Raw genomic sequence first — 14,888 nt, 5'->3', positions numbered from 1 at the left:
CTTGCTGCCACTATGCTGGAAATCTCAGAGACCTGAAAAATGCTAGCAACCAGAATGCAGCAATTGACGTGCCTAAATCAATAACCCCTCCAAGACAAAAAATGATCCCTTCTTACTTCTGAATAGTCAAGGAGGCTGGTGTGGAATCAATCATGTCAGAAGAACCAAGCCTCTGTAAATGGAAGATTAAAGTTAAGACCTTCAACCAAAATGACACATATGCTTCTTCATTGAAGAAATAGCAAAACTACAGAACTCTTCTGAAATATTTTAGAACAGCAAAAATACATGACGTATTTCCTGGTCATAATTAAAACTCTCTTGAATATTGCAGTAAGAGATTGAACTCTGTGGCCCAAATTTTACCATTAAAATAGTCACTAGACAAGTCAACATACTGGTAACAGAAACAGAAAATAATGTTTTTTTTTCAATTACAATATTGGCCAATTAAATGCGTCTTAGGTTTGTACCACTCAGTTTGACTGACAGGAAGCAAACTGATTACAGTGACTGCAGAATATTCTAGTCTCGGCAGAAGGCCAATGACAGAAAACAAAATATGAAAATGGCTTTTGAAAAAAACTATGGAAATTGATCTAACCATTTCACAGGTCAGTCTGTCAAACTGGGTAACACGTTTTGCCTTCAAACATCAGCCATAACTTGCTCAACTATAGCCAAGCATTGATTAAAAGTAAGGCTATCCTTAGGTGTTATTGTTTTTTTAATCAAGTTTTGAATACTTATTAACTCAGGCTGCTAGTGACTTTTTCCTAAAGTACACTTTTTATACGAGAACAGAAACCTCTTCCATTACAAACACAGAAGCTTGTAAACTTTAGGCTGTGCACGCCACACGAAAGAAGAAGAAGAGGTACAAGGGGCTATTTAAGTTGGGGGAGTGTTGGAAATTTGCTTGGAAAATCAAACAGTAGCAATTTGCATGGATTTAAGAATCAGCAAAAACTACTTGTGGCATTTGAATATAGGCTCTGAAACAGTAATGAACAAAATATAGAAATCAGGAAATCAGAGATGTCACAAGGCAATATAATATCATGGAGGGAACTCTATTGAGATTGACAAAGCAAATGACCAGTAAGTATGTGAAAGATTGAGCTCATGGTGTGTATAAGGAAATATCAAGCTCAATATACTGAAGGACAAACAAGAGAAAAGACTATTACAGTTTAGCAATCGGGATTGAGAAAGGGTTAATTGATAATCTGGTGAAGGGAATTTAGGGAACAGTGATCATGATGGAGTTTTATATAAAGATTGAACATAATCAAGTTCAATTTGGCACCGTAGTCTTGAATTCTAATAAGTTAACAAGGAGGCTTTGGTAAACTGGAAGAACATGTTATCATGAAACAAAGATATGATAGGACAGTGCAGTACCTCTGCCATAACTTAAATAATCAATAAATGGCTTACAATATTACACTTGCTCATTACGACAATAAAATCTCCAAATGTAGACCAGCTACAGCTATTAAGATAAGTTACAGATCACATTAGCTCAGAAACCAATAACAATGGTAAAGCAAATAAAACCAAGGAATAGAAAAAAATGTGACCTTCAAAGATATGTAAAGGGTAAGCAGAATATTATAGGCTAGCAAGAAATAAGAAGGGCTTTTATAGATACACATAATGGAAAAAAGATTTTCTACACTTAACATAACATGCCCTAATGACTACCATTTGACATCCATTGCAAAGTGCACCTCTAGCTTCCCAGACAAATTGGTCAGGCCGCATCTAGAGTACAAGGCACAGTTTTGGTCCATTACTCAAGAAAGAATATTGTAGCTTGGAGTAAGTCCTAAACAAATTCACCAACTTAATTCCTGGGCTGAGAGGATTGTCCTATTCAAAGAGCTAAACTGGTTAGATGTGTGAAGAAAACTAGGGCGACAAGGTGGTGCAGCGGTTGAGTTGCTGTCTAAAGGGCCTGTCCCACCAGCATGCGATTGCATGCGTCTAGCGCGACCAAATGTGGTGGCTTGAGGCGTACGGCCTAGCGGGGCCGGTCCCACTTCCAACCGCGGAGCCGTCTGGAGTTGTGCGGGGCTGGTCCCGACCATACTCACCAATCAGCTGGGCAGGAGGCGGGCCGACTGAATTTGGACGTCGCACGGCGTCGGGCTGTTACGTCATCACACAACGGCACGCCGGGCGGTGACGTCATCGCGCAACGCCACGTGCTAGGCGTACGGCGTCAAGGCGCTGCGTACGGCCTCAATGCGGCTACGGGCCGACAGGCCGTTGCCGCACGGAATTTTTGGACAGTGTCAGTTTTTCGGAGCCCCATGCGATGTCGGGACCAGCCCCGCACAACTCCATACGGCTCCAGCGATCGAAGTGTGACCGGCCCCGCGAGGCCGTACGGCTCAAGCGACCACGTTAGGTCGAGCTCGCCACATGCAGTCGCATGCTGGTGGAACAGGCCCTTTACAGTGCCAGAGACCCAGGTTTGATCCTGACTGCAGTACTGTCTGTAGGGAGTTTGTACATTCTCCCCGTGACCACGTGCGTTTTCTCTGGGTGCTCCGGTTTCCTCCAACACTCCAGAGACGTACAGGTTTGTAGGTTAATTGGCTTGGTAAAATTGTAAATTGTTCCTAGTGTATGTAGGATAGTGTTAGTATGTGGGGATCGCTGGTTGCTGTGAAAGCATGCACCAGCTACAAAAACAGCTTTTTTCTCCATATTATCAAATTCTTGAAGGATCTCACACATGCTATGTATGGCTGAATTCCTGATCTTCCATCTATCACGTTGTGGCCTTTGCACTTCTTTTAATCTGCACTTTCACTGTCGCTGTAACACTTCGTTCTGTTTCTTTCTTCATTTACACTACCTGATGTACTCATATGTGGTATGATTTGCCTGGATAGTTTACAAAGCAACATTTTTTCACTGAGTCTCAGAGTGTGTGATATTAAATTAACAATATATTCCTCCCAGACATACACGAGAAATTATATTGGAGAATAAAGAAATGACAGAGACATTAAATATATATTGTGCCTGCCTTCTTGCAAGGACATACAAATCCTGTGGAAACAACATAGGACTACGTCTAGATTAAATGAGCTGAAACTATCTAGCAAATGCAAGAAATTAATGGAACTGTAAACTAATATATTCTCAGGACCTTACAACCTGAATGGTTTTTGAAAGAGGTGGCCATTGCAATAGTGGATACATTGGTTATCTTCCAAAGTTCCTTGAATTCCACAGCAGTTCCCACAGATTAGAAGATAGCAAATGTAACCTTGCGGAAAGCAAAATAGCAGTGAATTTTAGACTAATTAGCTTCATACAAGTTGTGGGAAAAATGCTGGAACCTAATAATGAAATGGTTTCAGGGCTGCTTAAAGATAACAGGATTCAGCAGGGTCAACGCAACTTTATGAAAGAAAAAGCATATTGGACAAATCTGTTGGAATTTTTCCTGTTGCAATGAGCAGAATCAGAACAAATCAATGGATGGGCTGTACTTGGATTTTCTGAAAGCCTTTGATAAAGTGTCACAAAACAGATTATTAAACAAAATTAGAGCATTTAGTATGGGGGGGGGGGGTATAGAATCACCACAAATGGCGCAGCATTCCTCTGGAAATGGAAATATTCATGGTTATCATTCTTTTTGTTTGAAGGGTCTCAACCAGAAATGTCACCCATTCCTTCTCTTCAGATATGTAGCCTGTCCCGCTGAGTTACTCCAGCTTTTTGTGTCTATTAACTGGGGTAATATTGTCATTACAGAAACCTCATCACGGGAGGGACAGGACAGGCTATAAGTTGGGGGTAAAAGAGGAGAGGTAGTTATTGATCAAGGAGAATATCATGGCAGCGGTCCGAGATGACTGTACTGAGGTACTAATGTGCCTATATGTATATATGTATGTAGTTTGTTTGTTTATACTATTCTTATAACAAATGTAAAGCACTTTGGCCAACGAGAGTTGTTTTTTTAAATGTGCTATATAAATAAATGTGACTTGACTTGACTATAGGGTTGGAGCTGAAAAATAAAAGGGGGCAATATGGTGGGTGAATGGAACAAGCATTCAAAGGAAGTTGTGGAGGCAAGTACAATAACAACATTTAACAGACATTTGGACATTTAGTGGGGATTGGCCAAAATGAGACGAGCTTAGATGGGGAATATTGGTCAACATGGACAAATTGGGCCAAAGGGGCTGTTTCTGTGATGTGTGCCTTCATGCCGATCTACGATTCCGTGAATGTTGTTCTAACTTGTTAAATTTACTTCATGAAATATTCATGGTTATCATTCTTTTTGTTTGAAAGCTGTTCTTATTTTTAATGCTAAATCTTCTTGAGGAATGTCTTTACAAAGTTTTGGTTTATACACAGGCAAAACAATTCTGTTTGCATTGAGAATGTTTCAGAGAAGGAAGTAGAGAGCATGTGCATGTTTCAGTTGTTTCACAAGATTCAAAGCCTGCTCAAGAATGATGGCACACCTTCAAGGAAAGAACTACTTACATTTTAAAAGTGCACAAGCTTAGTTATGCAGTGTAAACAAAGTTGGAATATTTTCTGTATGCAGCTATCTAAACGGATCTTGTCAGCTTCAATTTGAACTGCAAAATTTCTGGGCAGCCGTTCTAAAAAATACATTACCGCATGCCTCATAACTATTTTAACATTACTGGGATGTAATGTTAAAATTGTACAAGGCATTGGTGAGACCAAATCTGGAGTATGGTGTACAATTCTGGTCGCCCAATTATAGGAAGGATGTCAACAAAATAGAGCAAGTACAGAGGAGATTTACTAGAATGTTGCCTGGGTTTCAACAACTAAGTTACAGAGAAAGGTTGAATAAGTTAGGTCTTTATTCTCTGGAGCGCAGAAGGTTAAGGGGGGACTTGATAGAGGTCTTTAAAATGATGAGAGGGATAGACAGAGTTGATGTGGATCAGCTTTTCCCTTTGAGAATAGGGAAGATTCAAACAAGAGGACATGACTTCAGAATTAAGGGACAGAAGTTTAGGGGTAACATGAGGGGGAACTTCTTTACTCAGAGAGTGGTAGCGGTGTGGAATGAGCTTACAGTGGAAGTGGTGGAGGCAGGTTCGTTGGTGTCATTTAAAAATAAATTGGATAGGCATATGGATGAGAAGGGAATGGAGGGTTATGGTATGAGTGCAGGCAGGTGGGGCTAAGGGAAAAAAGTTGTTCGGCACGGACTTGTAGGGCCGAGATGGCCTGTTTCCGTGCTGTAATTGTTATATGGTTATATGGTTAACTACAACATAAGAAGCCAAACATATTTTCACTATAGATTCAGTTTATCAATTGTCTGTTCGGATATTTTAAATTATTTTACTTCCACATAATCCTGCAACTTTCTCTGAATCAAATAATTTGATTTCCCTCCAAGTGTCTCGCATTAAAGTGGAAAAGGGCATTACCAATTCTTAGTAGAGTGGAACTGCATACACAACAGATGCGCATTTCCACATACAACCTTTCAACCTTAATTCAGTTCTCCTTGCATCTTTGGCAACAGTAAATGGGAAAAAATGTAAAATTCTTATATAATGTTCTATTTAATCTATGTAATATTCCAGTTGAAGGCATAGTAGAAACCTGATAAATGTGTATGTTTACTCATAGTTACAAATCCACATCATAAAGCCACATACGCTTCAGGCAAAAACTGGAAAAATCACTGGTACAATGACAACAAATATAAACTAAATTATAATGATTTAAAGAACAGATATTACAATTCAAATACACAAATCTTGTAAGATAAGAGAACCAACATCAGCATCTTTGGTCAATGGCAGGACACTTTCTCACACGCCCAAATAACAAACAGCTGAAGCCGATACATTATTCCCAGTTGCATCACAGCAAGAGATTACCAAATGAAAAGAGATTCTAAGGATATTGTCAAAGCTTCCTTGAAAAAAGGTGCTGCATAACCACCAGTTCATGGGAATCCCATAACTGATTAAAATATAGAAGGTGACGGCATGAAATAGAGGAGGCCACTGAGAACCCAGAGTCCATTTGGTGCACTCATGCAGAAACCCAGATTAAACAGTTGAAGGAGCATGCAACAGGCGCTCCCCAGTTTAAAAACGTCCAATTTACGTATAGACCATACATACAAATTAGTGTTTGAGAGACCAACGGTATGCATGTGCTGGCTTCTGCAGGGCTGCTAGTATCTTCTTCTATACTCATTTCATGGCCACATTTCTGATTTGCGAAATGTTCAGGTTACCAATAGTTCACAGGGGCTGAACCCCCAGTTGTAATCTGGGGGCAGACTGTAACTTCCAAACCGACCCTCTTGCCTGCAGTCAAGCACCTTCTCTCCTACCAGTCGCAGAGCCTGCATCTCCCACACTGGTCTCATCAGCTTCATCAGAACTGGAGTGTAAGCAAATCATTCTCAATTCTAAGGGACTGCCTAAGAAGAAGAAAAGCAATTTGCATGGCATTGTATCAAAACTTTTGTTTATTGAACTTTTTTTTGTTTCTTATGTTATCTTTTGAGTACTGTGTTTATAGACCTGGTATGCTGCTGCAAGTACAAATATCACTGTTCCGTTTTGGTACTCATGACAATGAAACACCATTGACTGGACTACATTAAATATATTTCAAAAATATACAATCAATAAAGTTAGTCAAAATTTGACTTTAACAAATCCATACTGGATTTCTCTAATCAATCCACTCTTATCCACGTGATTGCTAACTCTGTACCTGACGAAGATATTGACACATCAGATTTTCAGTCACACAATTATTTGCAAAGTTTGGCCACAAATAAGAAACTTTTTTCATTTTGCCATTAATGGGATAATCTTGAATAGTTACAAGTTACAAAATAATCTCCTCGCAAAGGGTATTGAATTTCTAGAATTCTCTACTCTGGAGGGTTTTAGAGGCGAGACCATGTAGGAAGTTTAAAAAAAAAACGGGGGACAATTTAATCCCTGGAGTAAAATAAAATTCTACTTCTAACGCCGTCAACGGGACGGATCTCACGTAGGGGACAAAACATAAGGTAAGTCGTGTATTTTACACATAAACTTGCTTCTTATGATTACTTTAACAAAATTTCATCGGCGAAAATGTGATTATGTAAATATACGAATCGGCAGTGTTTTTCCTGCTGATATGGGGTTTAAATTCACCGCAACCGCAACGTTCCAAACGATCGCGTTCCACAAAATCTCACTCACAAGATGATTTAAACGGCCATTAATTTACGGGAATTAAACACTAAATTCCTTCCATTTGACCTATAAATTCATGACAATGAGATTTAAAAATCATGTTATATTGTGAATTCTTGTGTGAATGTTATTTGCACACTTAGGCTTTTTAAAAATGTTAATCTATTCTTAAGAAATGGATAGATGTTTAGATCTAGTAATAGAATTTTGTAATTAGCTACAATTAGGTAGCTTACTAATTATATGCTTTAATTTCGGTCATCCAAGTAAGATTGTTTCATATTTGTTTCAGAATGCTTCAATCTATAATAACTGAAAAAAAAATTAAGTTCTCTTAATTTTTAAGAAAGTTATGGGCTTTTGATTGTCCTCGATCGTAGCTTTTGTGTTGTCAATGGAAAAGCAATAGGGAACAAGATGCTAATTTCCGAGTATGAAAATGGCCATAACTTTTTAAATACTGAAGATATGAAAGCAAATTAGGTGTCAGATTAAACTTATTTTTATGCTTTATGTGATGGGATAAATTGCAGACTTGATTTTTAAAATCTCAAAATTTTGTAACATTGCTAGACCATGGGGATAAAGAGGTGATACATTTTCAAGATAGGCGAATTGAGAGGTCTGGGAACTGGCACAGAAATCCGAGGCAGCACAGACACAATAATATTGATTGGCTGAGCAGTTAAGTAACCTATTCTGTTGCTATGTTCATAATTTCTTAATCTAAATGGAATCATTGCATTTGTTTCTGCATGAACTATTATCTCTCACATACCATCACCACGAACCACGCTCATGTCAGCACAGGGAGTATAATTAACCAGTCTGATAACCTGGGATTCAGCAGGAATCCATGGCACCTAGGGGAAATCCACTGCCACATGATGAACAGACAGTGATCAGTATTGAATCCCAAGTCACTGGTTGTGCCAGGCAGCCAAAGTACCTGCTGCACCACTATGACAGAATGACTGGCATTCAGATCTGCCATATGTTATATGCCTTCAGATTATCTTAGAAATTAACGTATGGACTACATTCCAATGTCCCACTTTTCAGTGCAAGTTATCTTGCTCTAAGATACCAGCTTTCATATTCCCTATTTAAAAATCATGAGCCAAGCCTTGTGCTGTTCTAACAAGTTTATGTTTTCATACATTAATTTTCACATCAAAATGTCTAAGCATTTTACACATTAAGTTATCTTCAGTACTTCAAATTATCTAATTATGTACAGTGCCTTCCATAATGTTTGGGACAAAGACCCATCATTTATTTCTTTGGCTCTGTACACAATTTGTAATAGAAACAAAATCACATGTGGTTAAAGTGCACATTGTCAGATTTTATTAAAGGGTATTTTTATACATTTTGGTTTCACCATGTAGAATTTACAGCTGTGTTTATACATAGTCCCCCAATTTCAGGGCACCATAATGTTTGGGACACATGGCTTCATAGGCGATTGTATTGCTCAGGTGTGTTTGATTGCTTCCTTAATGCAGGTATAAGAGAGCTCTCAGCATCTAGTCTTTCCTCCATTCTTTCCATCACCTTTTGAAACCTTTATTCCTGTTTATCAACATGAGGACCAAAGTTGTGCCAATGAAAGTCAAAGAAGCCATTATGAGACTGAGAAACAAGAATAAAACTGTTAGAGACATCAGCCAATCCTTAGACTTACCAAAATCAACTGTTTGGAACATCATTAAGAATAAAGAGAGCACTGGTGAGCGTAAAGGGACTGGCAAGCCAAGGAAGACCTCCACAGCTGATGACAGAATAATTCTCTCTATAATAAAGAAAAATCCCCAAACACCTGTCCGACATATCAGAAGCACTCTTCAGGAGTCATGTGTGGATTTGTCAATGACCACTGTCTGCACAAAACTTCATGAACAGAAATACAGAGGCTATGCTGCAAGATGCAAACCACTGGTTAGCCGCAAAAATAGGATGGCCAGGTTACAGTTTGCCAAGTAGTACTTAAAAGAGCAACTACAGTTCTGGAAAAAGGTCTTGTGGACAGATGAGACGAAGATTAACTGATATCAGAGTGATGGCAAGAGCAAAGTATGGATGAGAGAAGGAACTGCCCAAGATCCAAAGCATACCACCTCATCTGTGAAACACGGTGGTGGGGGTGTCATGGCCTAGGCATGTATGGCTGCTGGAGGTACTGTCTCACTTATTTTCGTTGATGATACAACTGCTGATGGTAGTAGCATAATGAATTCTGAAGTGTATAGACACATCCTATCTGCTCAAGTTCAAACAAAGGCCTCAAAACTCATTGGCTGGCAGTTCAATCTACAGCAAGACAATGATCCCAAACAAACTGCTAAAGCAACAAAGGAGTTTTCCAAAGCTAAAAAATGGTAAATTCTTGAGTGGCCGAGTCAATCACCCGATCTGTACCCAATTGAGCATGCCTTTTATATGCTGAAGAGAAAACTGAAGGGGACTAGCCCCTAAAACAAGCATAAGCTAAAGATGGCTGCAATACAGGCCTGGCAGAGCATCGCCAGAGAAGACACCCAGCAACTGGTGATGTCCATGAATCGCAGACTTCAAGCAGTCATTGCATGCAAAGGAAATGCAACAAAATACTAAACATGACTACTTTCATTTACACGGCATCGCTGTGTGCCAAACATTATGGTGCCCTGAAATGTAGGGACTATGTATCAACACTGCTGTAATTTCTACATGTATAAAAATGGTCTTTATTAAAATATGAGAATGTGCACTTTAACTTTTTCTATTACAAATCTCAAATTGTGGAGTACAGAGGCAAATAAATAAATAAATGATGGGTCTTTGTCCCAAACATTATGGAGGGCACTGTGTAAAGGGGTTATGATTGTTCTTGAATATTGGCTCGCTTAAACCCCTATAGCATTTCTCAAGCAATCAGAGATGCACTGCATAGCAAGAAATACAGCCTCAGTGTCACCAGGGTGCTATTAGCTTTCGCAAGGTGGAAATTGACAACCAGGGAAATTTTTCCTTTATCTTTTGGACAAGGCTACCTGCTAAAAATTCTCAAACATTTTCATTTGCATCCATTAAACAAGACACAGCTTTTTATGGGAAGTTACTTATAGAAACTTACAAAATTCTTAAGGGGTTGGACAGGCTAGATGCAGGAAGATTGTTCCCGATGTTGGGGAAGTCCAGAACAAGGGGTCACAGTTTAAGGATAAGGAGGAAATCTTTTAGGACCGAGATGAGGAAAACATTTTGCACACAGAGAGTGGTGAATCTCTGGAATTCTCTGCCACAGAAGTTAGTTGAGGCCAGTTCATTGGCTATATTTAAGAGGGAGTTAGATGTGGCACTTGTGGCTAAAGGAATCAGGGGGTATGGAGAGACGGCAGGTACAGGATACTGAGTTGGATGATCAGCCATGATCATATTGAATGGCGGTGCAGGCTCGATGAGCCGAATGGCCTACTCCTGCACCTATTTTCTATGTTTCTATTATGGGAAGTTACTGATCTAATAAATCAGCAATGAAGTCCAACCAAAATTAAACATTCTGTTTCCCAACCCCCAGCATAATCTAGAGATGTCTGCATTAATTGTAAAATTATCATTAAAATCATTTCCATTATTAAAACATTTGAAAAATATCCCGTCTTGTATGCTAAATTATAACTGCTAATGTGGTCTATAAAATTCCACAAAACAAAATTAGATGGCGATATGTTTGGACATTCCTACATTATGAGTCTTCCACGGAATCTGCACTAAACATAAATTGCATAAATATTTGATAAAACATGAACTCACTCATTTGTGAGATTTTTTCACCTCCCAACTGCAATTTGTTGGTTTCACACATATTAAGCATCGATGTAAATATTATGTTTCATTTAAAACCTAAAATTTGGTCTAATTATTTTTAGGCATTCAAAATTTAGGCATTCATCCTCCCACTACATTTAAAGTTAAACCATGAGAGTTCTGCATCCTGCTGTATAGTGTTCACCATTATTAGTTGCAAAGACAATAGGCAAGCTTATTTATTTTCGCAAGACCTGAAACATCACCTCATCAAGCAGGCATTCTTGCTCTACCTCGTGAAAGAGCACACTGCATTGGCTAATTTATCTTTTGCAATGCCCAATGACTTTTAAATAAACAAAAGCTTATTACAGAATATGGTTTAGCTGCAAGATTTGCAGCACACATAGGATATGCAGCCCATTAGTTTTTACATTCTACAGTTTCAATTTATGGCTGAATTCTGTAAAAAGACACAGCTCAATCTAAACTAACACTAGTTGGTATAAAAAAAAATTGGACAGCATACCTCCAATTCTATACATTAACCATACCCCAGATTTACATGTGGAATGATTCACTAATATTCTCCATACATCCATTATGAGATTTATTTAAAAAAATGATTGTCCAATTAGCAGACCCAGACTCTTGAACCCTTGCTATACAATGCAAGCTGCAAATAAATGACCTCCCTTTCCCAAAAACCAAATGCAATAGCCCAAATTGTTTTTTGTTTCTTGCATTTAATCTAAATAGTGTCCAAAAGGCTTATATATATAACAAATTGTGTGAATAAATTGAGGCCTCAAATCTAGCAGCTCACCCAGAGGTCAGATCATCAAAAGCAGAGAAGTAGCAATCATATACAGCTACATCCCACTATTTCAAGTGCATTCAACAGAACAGAATGGGTTCATTGATCACCCCATGCCAATATTTTCCACATTGTGCTTCCCATGAAATTAAATGTGACAGTCTCTTTCAAAGATGCCGGCTTTCATGCAGAATAAAAGAAGACCTAATCTGGAAATCTAGTAATGAGCTAAAAAAAGTCTAATTAAAATCAATTCTAAATACATCAACTTAAATTAGGCAGAAGCAAGGACACCATTTTTACATAAAGATTTTATATAAACACTCATTGCACATTTTTCCCCACTCCAGTTGCATTTTGGTAGAATATTACTGCCCTATGGCAACTCGCAACCCCAGATGTCACAAGTGACTATGGTAACATCACCAGAGGTTATAGACACAAGAGACTGCAGATACTGGAAGAAAAAATACAAACTGCTGGAGGAATTTGGCAGGTCAGGCAGCATCCATGGAGTGAAACAGACAGGCAGGCGATGTTTTGGGTTGGGACCTTTCTTTAGACCTGAAACATCATCAGCTTAAGACACAAAGTGCTGGAGTAACAGCAGGTCAGGCAGCATCTCCGGAGAACATGGATAGGTGATGTTTTGGGTCAGTACCCCTTTTTCAGACTGACAGTGGTGGGATGTTGCTGGAAGAGATGTGGGGCTAGGACAAAGCATAGCAACTAACAGCTGGATACAGGTGTACAGCTGAGGGGGTTGATAATCAGATGGTTGGACAAAAACTAGAGATGAAACAAAAAAAGTGAGATAAGCATAGAAGAGGTGATACTTATGAAACCAGAGGAAGAAACATAGGTGGAAAGAGATAGAGAAATGGGTATGAAAGAGGGGAGGAGGTTGTTTGTATGTTAGTCACATAAAATTGGTGAATTCAATATTCATACCATCAGCTCGTGAGCTACCCAAATGGAATACGAGGTGTTGTTCTTCTAGTTTGCATGTGGCCTCGCTGTGGCATTGGAGGAAGCCACGGACAGAAAGGTCAGTATAGGAATGGGAATGAAAAAAAACAGGAGATCCAGCAGGCCTTGTCGGGGCAAGCACCCGTTGAGTTACTCTTTCTGCCTGACCCGTTGAGTTGCTCTTTCCTGGTATTGATTATTTTTTTGGTAAACTAGCATCTGCAGTTCCTTGTGTCTCCATGCCGTCTATTTATTTCCCACTACAGATGCTGCCTGACTCACTTAATTCTTAATTCTTCCAGCGGTATGTTTTGTTTTACTCATCAGAGGCTACAACTGGCACAAATATATCAATTAGGTTCTAGCAACTAAAATGAAATCAGTATCAGTAGTGGAAGGAAGAATCAGCAAAAGCTTGTCCTGCTTACAATAAGAGATTTTTAAATTAGCTTTCCCCAACAGAAACATGAAACAGCAGAGGTCAAATCCTCGATGTACTGTCATTGTACTTCAACGATGTTGGTAGTAAACTGAATTTTAGTTTATAACTCTTCAATATAATGCAATCCCCTAACTAATATCCAACTGCTTTCTCGATTATCACTGTTGACAGCTCAAGCTTCACCAGTCTCTTTTAAAAAGCCATCTTGCTCTAAGCTCTCCAAGTTTAGAATGTCAATATTTTAACTATAATGTCACATAGTTTTCAATAGTACGAAAACATGAAATAGTTTAGATAAACACAAATCTTTGGTGAATTAGTAACGGGCCTGTCCCACTTAGATGATTTTTTGGGGCGAATGCCGCAAAATTTTCAACATGTTTTTGCTGTTGTAGGTTGTCTTAGGTGTCGTATGTGCTGTCGTAGGTTGTCGCCTGATGTCGTAGGTGAATTCCATTAAAACTAGAGCCTGGCAGTCGCCTAAAGAGTCGCCTAAGTAGGACAGGCCCATAAGGCTTTTCTTGGACTTGACAGTGTACAGAAAAGTGGACACATTGGATGGTGGTATAGAGATATATGTTAAAAGCAAACAAAACTTGTAAACAGAACAATAAGCTCAATTTTAGTTTCATGGTTACCCTCAGTAATATTACTGGGATTGCATATTACCGAAATGTCAAAACAGGCCAATAATGTGTACATTCTACATACTTGTGGGCAAATTAAGGTCTATTAGCTTTCAATTTATTTTTATAGAACTGTAATAGGGAATTACTTCATATCCTGCAGGATCTTGAAAACAATAAGCAGACAATATTAATAGAACCAAGTGCATCAACAGTATCATATGGTTATTTCCTGACTAAATGCTAAACGATTAAGTTTACTCAGTGAGATGTGTAAGCAAGGATGCTTTCAGTTCTGCTGTAATCTAAAATGCAAAAGATTTTAAATCTTTTATTTACTATATTTTAATGGCCTATCAATTTTGCCCCTGCTCCCTGGCCATGCTCTCATTTCGCGAGTACCATCGGGAAGAAAATAAAGAAGCCTGAAAACTATGATCACCAGTCTCAAGAATACCATGCAACACTAACCCCCAGCAACTATAAACTTTTATGGGTTGTGTCTTTGGTTGCACTATGAACTATGGCTTTTTTCACTATTATGCTTACTTAGGTTACCTAGCATAATGATTATTAATTTATATATATATTTTAATTATTATATTTTTGACCTGTATTGCAAGTAAGAATTTCAATGCTGATACATATGCCAATTTAACACTCTTGACTCCTCCTAATGACTCTTTGAACTTAGAAAGATTGTTAAAGACATTCCAAGCTGATGAACACAGCCTTGAATTGAAAAGACTGCTATGTTGCAAGGCATGCAGGATTCAGCAATGTTGCAGACAGATCACCCACAATCACACATACACGCCAAAACCCAATAAAATAAAATAAAAATACTATGTGAATTCAGGAGCAAGATATTTTTCTTGTTGTAACTTGAACAAAAGTCTCAGATGATTTTCCAGAGGGTTGATAAATTGGGTACTTAATTCTACTTTGGCACATTGATTGGAATTTGTAATACAATAAAAAACAACTACTAAAAT

At 38.5% G+C, this 14,888-nt stretch overlaps 1 protein-coding gene across 3 annotated transcripts in view; it reads right to left on the bottom strand.

Annotated features, from left to right (window-relative positions):
- Positions 1-14,888, bottom strand: part of strn (striatin) — an 85,288-nt gene that overhangs the window by 68,981 nt on the left and 1,419 nt on the right. The gene's annotated exons all lie outside the window — the stretch shown is intronic.

This window comes from Amblyraja radiata, chromosome 5 (genome assembly GCF_010909765.2).
Source record: "Amblyraja radiata isolate CabotCenter1 chromosome 5, sAmbRad1.1.pri, whole genome shotgun sequence".
Taxonomy (NCBI): domain Eukaryota; kingdom Metazoa; phylum Chordata; class Chondrichthyes; order Rajiformes; family Rajidae; genus Amblyraja; species Amblyraja radiata.
Note: the sequence above shows the minus strand (reverse complement) of the source record. Positions and strands in the feature narration are given on the sequence as shown.